This window comes from Maylandia zebra, linkage group LG13, assembly GCF_041146795.1.
Source record: "Maylandia zebra isolate NMK-2024a linkage group LG13, Mzebra_GT3a, whole genome shotgun sequence".
Taxonomy (NCBI): Eukaryota; Metazoa; Chordata; class Actinopteri; order Cichliformes; family Cichlidae; genus Maylandia; species Maylandia zebra.
In genome coordinates this window covers 36,572,964-36,585,708 of record NC_135179.1, presented here as the reverse complement: position 1 = coordinate 36,585,708, position 12,745 = coordinate 36,572,964, and the positions used below count along the sequence as shown (strand labels likewise).

Sequence of the window (12,745 nt, the reverse complement as noted above, 5' to 3'; positions counted from 1 at the left end):
CAGAACCATGAAGACCGCCTCACCCTAGAGGAACTTCAGAATCATCCCTGGCTGAAATGACTTATTGAAGCCAAGCAAAACAGGGTTACAGAGCAGAAGCTCTAACAGAGCCTGAGTCAGCCTGAGTTATGAATACAGTTGTGGTCTCATGTTTTGTCAGTAGTACAAAGTTTGCTTTTGCGCACTTTGCCACTTCAGTTTGTATTTAGAGCCACGACTGTATACACAACAGACCGAACATGCTCAGCTTTGTCAAAGCTTGCAGGAATTGGAGTTTAATTTGATAAATGAATTATTTCTGAATCAACAAAAAAATGGGCAAATGTAAAGAAATGTATCAATCAGGGAATTAGTAGCAACATTGATTGGACAATCTAAATCTCCCCACTTTTAGTTTTCATGGAAAATAACTTGTGTAATTCATGACATGAAATCATTTCCAATAACTTTGTCAGGTCAGTAAATAGCTGCCACATAAGTATAAATCTAAATCATACATCTGTATTATACAAAAAAAAAGCAAAAACTTTTGTGCTGTTTCTTCATAATAAATGGGTAGGGGTGCACAGTCAGTAAAAGTCACCAAGGCTCTGCAGAGCTCCAAACCTCCTCTGCCACAAACAGAAGCATCAAAAATGTGCGCTGGGAGCTCCATGACATGGATTTCTACAGCCAAGCAAATCTATATATATGTGGCCAAGAACCTTAGTCCATGTAGGGTATCTTAGCACAGTTTACTTGTGTCAGTTAGGTCAGCTAGTGGGAGGGCAGAGAGGGCAGCCTTTACATCATTTTATTGTAGAGTGACAGGAAGTGCCTATGAGCTTCTAATCAGGCAGAACTATTGACAGAAAATATATCAAAGGAAATACATTGATGAAAATCAAAGAAGAGAAATATTTATGTGATGTTCCATTTTCCTGAGAACTGATTGGCTGTGATGACTCCTTCAAGTACTACATGCTACTTTGTCCTGCTAGTTAAGCCTGCTATCTGTTCTCAGGCCTCCTCCTGTTTCACTGCCATATATCCATCACCAGAGGGATCCACTGACCTGCCTGCTGACATCAGAGCACACCCCTGTGTCATGTGACCTGGCTGGCATTGGAAAGCTGGACTCAGACCTCAGGAAGAAAGATTTTTATCAGTCAGCTGGCAGATGACACAGTGCTCTTCCTTAAAGATGTGAACAAGTGTACCGTGTCCTATGTTTCCGGTATCCCAGTGAAAAGTTGTGTAACATATTTGGGAATCATTATTACCAAGGATATGAATTCTAGGAACGCTCTAAACTTTAACCCTATCATCAATAAAACTCAAAATGTCCTCAACAATTGGTTGCAAAGGGATTTGTCCCTAAAGGGTAGAACACTGCTCACCAAAGCCGAGGGTTTGTCTCGTCTGACCTATGCTGCTCAATCTTTACATGTCAATAACTCTGCATGCAAATCTGTTGATAAAATATTATTTAATTTTCTGTGGAAAAACAAAATTCACTACATTTGCAAATCCGTAGTTATGAACAATTATAACAATGGTGGCTTAGATTTTATAGATTTCAGCTCCCTAAATTACACTTTCAAAATAAATTGGATTAAAAACATCTCAAAAACCCTAACTCCATTTGGAACTTCACTTTATTCTTCTCTGCAGCTACAATATTCAGAAAATCCCAATTAATGACCTGCAGGGGGTAACTCATTAAGCTGCAAAGACTCCCTCAGATGGAACCTCATTAATGTATGGGCTCAAATCATTCTCAAATAGTGCCAAATCATACAAAATAAAACACTAAGTTCATGTTCAGTTAATATCAAAAGAGAGAAATAGTGTAAGTTCATAAATTGTTGCAACTTCGTGTCTTCATTTTCAGCTTCATATACTACGGTGGCTGGGAAGTGCAAATCGCAACAAATTACAAAAAACCGAAACAAATAACAAAAACCCCACAACAAATCAAAAATCCCCACAACAAATTACAAAAACCCGCACAACAAATTACTAAACCCGCAACAAATTACAAAAACCCGCAACAAATTACAAAAACCCACAACAAATTACAAAAACCCACAACAAATTACAAAAACCCACAACAAATTAAAAAACCCACAACAAATTAAAAAACCCCACAACAAATTACAAAAACCCACAACAAATTACAAAAACCCACAACAAATAAAAAAAAACGCAACAAATTTAAAAAACCCGCAACAAATGACAAAAACCCACAACAAATTACAAAAACCCACAACAAATTTAAAAAAAAAAGCAACAAATTTAAAAAACCCGCAACAAATTTAAAAAACCCACAACAAATGACAAAAACCCACAACAAATTACAAAAACCCACAACAAATTACAAAAAAACCCACAACAAATTAAAAAACCCCACAACAAATTACAAAAACCCACAACAAATTAAAAAAAAAAACGCAACAAATTTAAAAAACCCGCAACAAATTTAAAAAACCCCACAACAAATGACAAAAACCCACAACAAATGACAAAAACCCACAACAAATTACAAAAACCCACAACAAATTAAAAAAAAAAAACCTCAACAAATTACAAAACCCCACAACAAATTACAAAAACCCGCAACAAATTAAAAATCCTTGACGGAAAGGGATTGTCTGAAATACCGGAAGTGACACAACGATTACTCCATATTTGTAGCTCAGAAAAGTGATTCAGGATGTAAACAAACGTCAAGAAATGCACTCCTCACAGCGCTTCCTCATTACCCTGACGGTGCTCGCTGCACTACATAGAGAACTGGAAAATGTTTTGCCCGTTTTGTGGCGTTAGCTTCTGCCTCTTCACCCCTTTTTGTGCTTCCTGTGGACGGTCTCTGGAGCTTTTGCGGGACACAGACCAGGCCGAAGGATCAAACTCCCCAGGGACATCAAAACATACAAAAAATTCTGTACAAAGTAATTTTGATATATTACTCACTTTTTTTCTCTTCAGACAGTCTATACTATTTCAGTTAAATAGCACGTTTATTTACCATTTTGGCTCCGATTTCTTTTTATGTTTCCTTATACTGTATTCTCGTCTACGTTTAGTAATGGAGAGTGCTTATAACCCCGTTTTGATGTTAAACGTTTTTCATTCAACCAGAACAAACATGTCCGTCATACAAGCAGTTCATGGAGTACAAAAAATCAAAATCCAAAGAGCGTCAAGCCTTCAACTGTGGAGCAAAATTTAAACTCAAGTTACAGAGTAAACCTGTCAAGGTAAGCCATCACAGGTAAATTTATAAACGAGGATTTGGCAATTATTCTTAAAGTGATCTTGCTTTTATTATTTGTTTCTAGATCAATATAGGAATAATGGTGTCACAACAAACGGACTTAAAACCGCTAAGAGGGAAAACACTGCCCTTATTTATTAGCCCCGAAATTACAGCCCCTGACCTCCTGAAAGCAGGCTGTAGAAAAAATGCTAACATTCAACAAGGACTTGGTGGAGGGACCATATGTCCTTTTGTATCCCGACTGCACAGAGGTGATAAATGTGCCTGGGACAGAAAGGCCACTCCGACTGGCAGACTACAAAGAGGAAATAGGAAAGAACTACAACAGGATTTCTCTTTTCATTTGCCCAGAGAGCCACTTCAAACAAGGTTTGTTAATTTTATATTTTGATGTATTTACATATACAACAACTAATAATGTGTTTATTTTCTCAGCTCTGATTGCAGAGGATGGTACCTCAGACTCAGACCCTGAGATTGTGATTACATCAAGAAGCACAGCTGAGTTCAACCAGGCAGACACATTGGTGTGTACTTTTTCCCCCTCCACCATGCCAGAGGCCTGTGAGTGGCCCAGGCTGAGTGCTCTATTTTTTTCTCTTTAATGATCATAATTCTGTAACATCCATGGGTGGATTATTTTCATTGTGTGATTGTATGTTCTTTAAAAAAATTATTATTATTATTTTGATGAACTATCTAAATGCAATACGAAGTTGTTGAAAGCTTTGAAAAGTGCATATTTTTCATCTTAGGTTTTCAAACCACAAGACCAGAGTACCCCTAATGGTAAACATGCAGAGAAGGAGTAAGTTATTTCAGAGCTTGTTCTGCTATATATTAGAGTTGGGCAATACAATATGTCACAATATTTCTTTGTTTTATTTCAGGGAATATTGATATACATCACAATATAAACAGCTAGATTTGTGCATATTAAATGTGCCGTTGCTCATAAGTAAGATGTGAAATCCTCAGAAGCTTGTTTTGATTTAAATATTTATTTCCTGTCATACGTTCAGACAGACAGATGTATTAACATATTACATTCGTTTCAGATAACTAAAAAAGGGAGTTTTTCCTTCCCACTGTTGCCAAAGTGCTTGCTCATAGGGGGTCATATGATTGTTGGGTTTTTCTCTGTATCTATGAAGCGCCTTGAGGCGACTTTTGTTGTGATTTGGCGCTATATAAATAAATAAATAAAATTGAATTGAATTGATTGACTATTCTTATGTCAATGAAAAAAAGAGGGATTAGAGGAATAAGCAGCATATAAAATGGATGGATAGCTCTATTGCAATAGTCTCATATTTCCATTGAGAAAAAAGTATAGTGCAATACATATTGTTATTTTATTGCCCCGCCCTAATAAAAATATTTATTGGTTTCATAGCATTTTTATAATGTTGGTATCATAAAAAATATTAAACTGTATGAGCTTCTTATCTGGACATTTTAATTCCAATACTCTTATTCTGTTTCAGACATGCTCCAGGACCTTCATCTACCATACAGCCATGTCAGGTATTTGGGCAATTTATGTCAGCATGAGGTTTTTTGCTATTGTTGAAATAATACAATGCTATGTATGTTTATGTACAGTATGCAATCCTTGTTTTTCTTGTTTTTCAGATTGTAATATCTGATACAGAGGATCTTGATCACCAAAACGAAACAAATCCAGTCATGAGTCCCTATAGGTAAATAAAATTGTGTCTTATACGTAATTTTAAACCTGTAACTACAGTACAGGATTGGGTTTGTGAAATGGGTAAAGATAGTTATAGGGTCAACACAAGTTTTTCTAATGTTGGAATTATAATTTCTCAACAGTAAATATGCAGACCTGTGTGCCCCATGCATTGAGGACGAGGATGAAGAGCTGGTTGAAGTTACTTCACTGATGGATTCCAAAACACTGTAAAATATCAAATACTACTTCAAATAACAACACTAAATTGTATAGTCTTGCATTCTGTCTTTCATTTTTGTGATTACAGGGAAGACGTTAACATTACTCTACCTGACATCATTGCAAACTTATCCAGTGCTATTCATCATGGAAGTGTCAGCAGATTCAACATCTCAAGAGCAAATGTCTGGGATGGAGCAGTCAGGGGTTTCAGGCGGTTGTCATACTCTGAAACCAATGACATGTTGGTTAAATTTACTGATGATGCTGGCATTCTAGAAGAAGGACTTGATGCAGGTGGCCCAAAACGAGAGTTTTTGAGTCTGCTAATGAAACACATGAAAGATCTTCCCATTTTTGATGGACCAGAAGGACATCGATTCCTCGTCTACAATGCAAAGGGTATGCAATGATCAGATGTTTGATAAACTTAATTTAAAAACATTTTTGGGACTTGTAAATCAATTTTTTTAAATTATTATCAGAAGCAACTCATAATATTTTTTTGGATTATTTCAACACAGCATTAGTATGTCTATCTGGTCGATTGATCTGACATCGATCGGCTCTGATCGATCGATAGAGAGAGGTGTGTGTGTGTGTGAGAGAGTTTATCATTTACTGTATTCATTCACAGCTGTAAGGGAGAATGACTACTACCTAGCAGGAAAGATGATAGCTGTGTCAGTTGTGCATGGTGGTCCAGGGCCCCATTTCCTGTCAGAAGAGCTGGTACATTATCTTGTAGGCCAGACTTCAGTAAAAGCAACAGTTGCCTCAGTCACAGATGACGACATAGGGAAAGCTTTACAAGAGGTGAGGACAGCGCAGGATTTGAATGCAGGATAGAACTACAGTTTCTTCATCTGTATGAAATTAAAATATTCTTTCTTTGTGTAGGGAAAAAACAGGAATTGTCACGGACCCGGTTCCGGGGACTCGGGGTTCGTGAACAGTGTGAACCATTATTGTTATTGTTATTATTATTGTTATTAGTGTATTGGATGTATGTTTGCTGCACTGTGCTCTTGTGTTCCATGCTGGTGTGGGTGTGTGGGTGTCTGCGGGTGTGACTGAAGAATGAAGGACAGCCACCTGCAGGCCTGATGGGCGTGGCCCTGCCGGCTGCCGGTCATGCCTAGGTTCTCACACACTTGCTTCTGATCGGGCTCGTCGGGGGAGCTACTTAACAGAGCGATGGAGCTTCCTCCGGCGCAGGATCGTTGAGTTAGACTGCATGTCAGTGTTTAAAGTACTGGTCAGTGTATGCCTGCTGGAGTTGGTGCCATAACGGCGGTGTCTGTTGTTTTTCCCTCAGGAGAGCGGAACACGGGACTGCAGGACGCACAGGGTGTGCGTAGGCATGGGAGCAGAGAGCACGGAATACCAGCACTTAGGGGAAGACACGTCACGGGAGTCGAGGGAGCACTTTGGAGATTTATTGTATGGTGTACATTTACCTCACTGTAAATAAACCCACTGCTCATTCCACTAAGTCCAGCGTTTGGGTCCTTTCTCCAACATCCCCCACGGTCTGCCAGCCAGACCGTGACAGGAATGAAAATCAGACACATAAGCTTACATTGTGTATGTCCATTTTTATGGGTTTTTCAGATCGACAGTGCTGGTTCAGTGGATGTCCACTGTCATAAAACACAGTACTATGCTACAGGTGGCTGGTTGTCTAAGGCATGTTTCCACAGTTGAGGAAAAGAAAGACATTGTGTCTGACTATCTCCGGTGGTATATAATTGCTCGAAACTCTGTAATTGACAGGTGAGACTATTATAGAAGAGACTATGCACAACACCGTCATAACAATAATTCTATAATTTCCAACTGAAATGTTTTACATTCTCCAAGGTTTCCAAAGTTCAAAGTGTGTCCATAGTTTGTGCATGTAACTGGTAAATGACAAAAAGTTCTCCTCATTCTTTAGATTTAAAGAGGGTCTTTCAGCACTTAATTTCCTGAGTGCGCTCCAGCAACACCCTACTTTGCTTTCCCCGGTCCTGTGTCACATGGAAAAGAAACTCACAGCTCTTGAACTTGAGAGACTTTTCAAACCTGACTTCAGCCCATCTGGAAGTAACAGGAGACATCTGGAAAGTCAAACTGTGGGCTACTGGTCCAACTATTTGCTTGACTGTGAAGGTTTATACAGTGGGGCAAAAAAGTATTTAGTCAGCCACCGATTGTGCAAGTTCCTCCACCTAAAATGATGACAGAGGTCAGTAATTTGCACCAGAGGTACACTTCAACTGTGAGAGACAGAATGTGAAAAAAAAATCCATGAATTCACATGGTAGGATTTGTAAAGAATTTATCCGTAAATCAGGGTGGAAAATAAGTATTTGGTCACCTCAAACAAGGAAAATCTCTGGCTCTCACAGACCTGTAACGTCTTCTGTAAGAAGCTTTTCTGTCCCCCACTCGTTACCTGTATGAATGGCACCTGTTTGGACTCATCATCTGTATAAAAGACACCTGTCCACAGCCTCAAACAGTCAGACTCCAAACTCCGCCATGGCCAAGACCAAAGAGCTTTCGAAGGACACCAGGAAAAGTATTGTAGACCTGCACCAGACTGAGAAGAGTGAATCTACAATAGGCAAGCATCTTGGTGTGAAAAAATCAACTGTGGGAGCAATCATCAGAAAATGGAAGACATACAAGACCACTGATAATCTCCCTCGATCTGGGGCTCCACGCAAGATCTCATCCCGTGGGGTCAAAATGATCATGAGAACGGTGAGCAAAGATCCCAGAACCACACGGGGGGACCTGGTGAATGACCTGCAGAGAGCTGGGACCAAAGTAACAAAGGTCACCATCAGTAACACACTACAACGGCAGGGAATCAAATCCCGCAGTGCCAGACGTGTTCCGCTGCTGAAGCCAGTGCATGTCCAGGCCCGTCTGAAGTTTGCCAGAGAGCACATGGATGATACAGCAGAGGATTGGGAGAATGTCATGTGGTCAGATGAAACCAAAGTAGAACTTTTTGGTATAAACTCAACTCGTCGTGTTTGGAGGAAGAAGAATACTGAGTTGCATCCCAAGAACACCATACCTACTGTGAAGCATGGGGGTGGAAACATCATGCTATGGGGCTGTTTTTCTGCCAAGGGGACAGGACGACTGATCCGTGTTAAGGACAGAATGAATGGGGCCATGTATCGTGAGATTTTGAGCCAAAACCTCCTTCCATCAGTGAGAACTTTGAAGATGAAACGAGGCTGGGTCTTCCAACATGACAATGATCCAAAACACACCGCCCGGGCAACAAAGGAGTGGCTCCATAAGAAGCATTTGAAAGTCCTGGAGTGGCCTAGCCAGTCTCCAGACCTCAACCCCATAGAAAATCTGTGGCGGGAGTTGAAAGTCCGTGTTGCTCGGCGACAGCCCCAAAACATCACTGCTCTCGAGAAGATCTGCATGGAGGAATGGGCCAAAATACCAGCTACTGTGTGTGCAAACCTGGTAAAGACCTATAGTAAACGTTTGACCTCTGTTATTGCCAACAAAGGTTATGTTACAAAGTATTGAGTTGTATTTTTGTTATTGACCAAATACTTATTTTCCACCCTGATTTACGAATAAATTCTTTACAAATCCTACCATGTGGATTCATGGATTTATTTTTCACATTCTGTCTCTCACAGTTGAAGTGTACCTCTGGTGCAAATTACTGACCTCTGTCATCATTTTAAGTGGGGGAACTTGCACAATCGGTGGCTGACTAAATACTTTTTTGCCCCACTGTACAAGGGTAACAGGAAAAGCTATAAACAGCTTGTCCTGGATGGGAGAAAAATAGAATTGAAATCTCAACTGTGATGAGCCTGATATGTTCATCTACACAGATGCAAACGTGCATGCAATTTTGCTCACATACCTATACTAATATATGTATATTCATGCATAGTGTTATCTATATATACACGTACCCATGCACTCATACAGAAATACTGATACACATAAATAGATCTGTGTGTAATTACAGAATTTAATTAGATGATGTAATTAGGTGCCAGTATTAATAATAGAAGAAGACATTTGCTGGAAGGATCTGAAAAGATAAATAACAACCCCGAGAAGTTGAAAGGGAAGCTTGAGGTGGCAGTGTTCAAATCAACAATATTAGTCTGAGTAAGGTGGTTGGTGATTTCCAAAGTTTGACACCATCTTTATTGTCCTTAGACTGAGGTCTGCCAGCTCTATTTTTACTAGAACTAATGGATGTTTTTATTACATTACTTGCATTAAAAAAAATTCTATTATTAATAAAACTGTTACCGCAGTTGTACCAAATATATTGACTGCACTGTTTACTTCTCAAGCACACCATCATACCTACAGTAGAATGGTTGACAAAAGAATGAAAGAACTGCAGTGGTAACGCCTGGTAAAGGTCCAGACCTCTCCTTGAAGGAGTAGTAACAGATCTAACAGTTTATGATAATAATAGTAATAACTGGATGATTGTTTACAAGTGCTGCAGCCTCTGCACTGATAAGGGTAACCCCACAGTGCCTGCATCTGCACTATACAACCTTACTGTCACGGTTCTGTATTCAGTATTCAGTTCAGTATTTTGAGTTTATTATGTTTTGGTTTATTTTTGCATTATGGATTGTTTTCTGATGTTCTGGTGCTTTGTTTATTATTATCATTATGGATCTATTTCTGTTATTCTTGGTGAGGGATCAGTTCTTAGGTTTTGGGTTCTCATGTGTATTGCAGTTTCTGTTCAGTGTCATGTCTGCATCTGGTTTAGTACTTCTTGTTTCCTGTCTTATTGTGAAAGTCTTTGTCTTATGTTAGTGTGTGTGCAGCCTAGCTCCCCCGTCTCGTTAGCCCTGATCTCCCCCAGCTGTGTCTCCCTTCTGTGGCCCATTCCCTCATTACTACCCTGTGTATTTAAGCCCTGTGTTTTCCCATGCTAGGTGTCGCGTCGTGCCATCAGATTATGCCTGTGTGTTTCGGTTCTCCATATTCCATGTTCACTTCATGTTTTGCTTTCGTACCGGCAATAAAGCTGAGCTCTTTGAGTTTCAAGTTAGTGTCTGAGTCCTGCGTTTGGATCCTCCTCTCCGCCTGCCCGCACACAGAGCCCTGACACTTACAGTCTCATTAAAAATAATCATCACTGGCTCATAGTAAAGCTAGTTTCCAGAAACATTACCAAATGTGGCCACAAGATGGGACTCGTTTACAGGACGGCTGGAGCAATAAAGCACAACAGAATGATTGAGGTTGTCTGCAGCATTTGTTTTGCTGAAAAAAAACCCTGCAAGATAAAATTAAGGTGGGCCGCTCTGCAGCTGTCACTATAGAAATGCTGTTTCATGAGTCTTTGTGCTAAATGTTCTGTTGGTTTCCCTTAACATTCAGGTTCTGTTTCCTTTTATTTCCATCTACACATACAAACATCCAAAAAATTCCCTTTGCTATGATCATGTGACATCAGGATCTTGATGCTGCATCTCTTTATTAAAATCCAACACCAGATCATTTCTGTTCACATTCTTCCTGAGCTCCATTTGAAAGCTCGACGATGTAAAGCAACTGGCCAACAATCCATAAGGAAAATCCTTCATCTTGTGTCTTTCTGCCTGGAGCTAAAAGACTGTATGTTATAGAGCTCTTCTCCCTGACTTCAGCTCTATGTCGCTCTGTCTGTATTGTAACAGTAGCAACAGTAGCACAAGACGAGGACATACAGTGGGGCAAAAAAGTATTTAGTCAGCCACCAATTGTGCAAGTTCCTCCACCTAAAATGATGACAGAGGTCAGTAATTTGCACCAGAGGTACACTTCAACTGTGAGAGACAGAATGTGAAAAAAAAATCCATGAATTCACATGGTAGGATTTGTAAAGAATTTATCCGTAAATCAGGGTGGGAAAAAAGTATTTGGTCACCTCAAACATGGAAAATCTCTGGCTCTCACAGACCTGTAACGTCTTCTGTAAGAAGCTTTTCTGTCCCCCACTCGTTACCTGTATGAATGGCACCTGTTTGAACTCATTATCTGTATAAAAGACACCTGTCCACAGCCTCAAACAGTCAGACTCCAAACTCCGCCATGGCCAAGACCAAAGAGCTTTCGAAGGACACCAGGAAAAGTATTGTAGACCTGCACCAGACTGAGAAGAGTGAATCTACAATAGGCAAGCAGCTTGGTGTGAAAAAACCAACTGTGGGAGCAATCATCAGAAAATGGAAGACATACAAGACCACTGATAATCTCCCTCGATCTGGGGCTCCATGCAAGATCTCATCCCGTGGGGTCAAAATGATCATGAGAACGGTGAGCAAAGATCCCAGAACCACACGGGGGGACCTGGTGAATGACCTGCAGAGAGCTGGGACCAAAGTAACAAAGGTCACCATCAGTAACACACTACAACGGCAGGGAATCAAATCCCGCAGTGCCAGACGTGTTCCGCTGCTGAAGCCAGTGCATGTCCAGGCCCGTCTGAAGTTTGCCCGAGAGCACATGGATGATACAGCAGAGGATTGGGAGAATGTCATGTGGTCAGATGAAACCAAAGTAGAACTTTTTGGTATAAACTCAACTCGTCGTGTTTGGAGGACGAAGAATACTGAGTTGCATCCCAAGAACACCATACCTACTGTGAAGCATGGGGGTGGAAACATCATGCTATGGGGCTGTTTTTCTGCCAAGGGGACAGGACGACTGATCCGTGTTAAGGACAGAATGAATGGGGCCATGTATCGTGAGATTTTGAGCCAAAACCTCCTTCCATCAGTGAGAACTTTGAAGATGAAACGAGGCTGGGTCTTCCAACATGACAATGATCCAAAACACAACGCCCGGGCAACAAAGGAGTGGCTCCATAAGAAGCATTTGAAAGTCCTGGAGTGGCCTAGCCAGTCTCCAGACCTCAACCCCATAGAAAATCTGTGGCGGGAGTTGAAAGTCCGTGTTGCTCGGCGACAGCCCCAAAACATCACTGCTCTCGAGAAGATCTGCATGGAGGAATGGGCCAAAATACCAGCTACTGTGTGTGCAAACCTGGTAAAGACCTATAGTAAACGTTTGACCTCTGTTATTGCCAACAAAGGTTATGTTACAAAGTATTGAGTTGTATTTTTGTTATTGACCAAATACTTATTTTCCACCCTGATTTACGAATAAATTCTTTACAAATCCTACCATGTGGATTCATGGATTTTTTTTTTTCACATTCTGTCTCTCACAGTTGAAATGTACCTCTGGTGCAAATTACTGACCTCTGTCATCATTTTAGGTGGGGGAACTTGCACAATGACTAAATACTTTTTTGCCCCACTGTACCAGTATTTCTTTTAGTACTCATTACAAGACAATGTGTTGAATTCACATATACATATATAATTTTTTTAATTTATTTTTTATTCTTTGCAGAATCACAAACTGCTGTGTCGGTGGGCGATGTTCTGATGTTTGCAACTGGGCTAATATTACTGCCACCTTCTGGATTAGATCCACTACCAAGCCTACAGTTCCTGGATGACTCTTTATTCCCGATGGCAAATACATGCTTAAACTCATTGAAA

General features: G+C 40.2%; 1 long non-coding RNA gene across 1 annotated transcript; it reads left to right on the top strand.

The window, feature by feature from the left end:
• The first annotated feature begins 3,580 nt into the window (after positions 1–3,580).
• Positions 3,581–4,965, top strand: LOC143421723 (uncharacterized). Its single transcript, XR_013101283.1, has 5 exons — positions 3,581–3,631; positions 3,698–3,789; positions 4,018–4,070; positions 4,750–4,789; positions 4,898–4,965. It is a non-coding gene; the product is annotated as an uncharacterized LOC143421723 (long non-coding RNA).
• Positions 4,966–12,745: the final 7,780 nt, after the last annotated feature.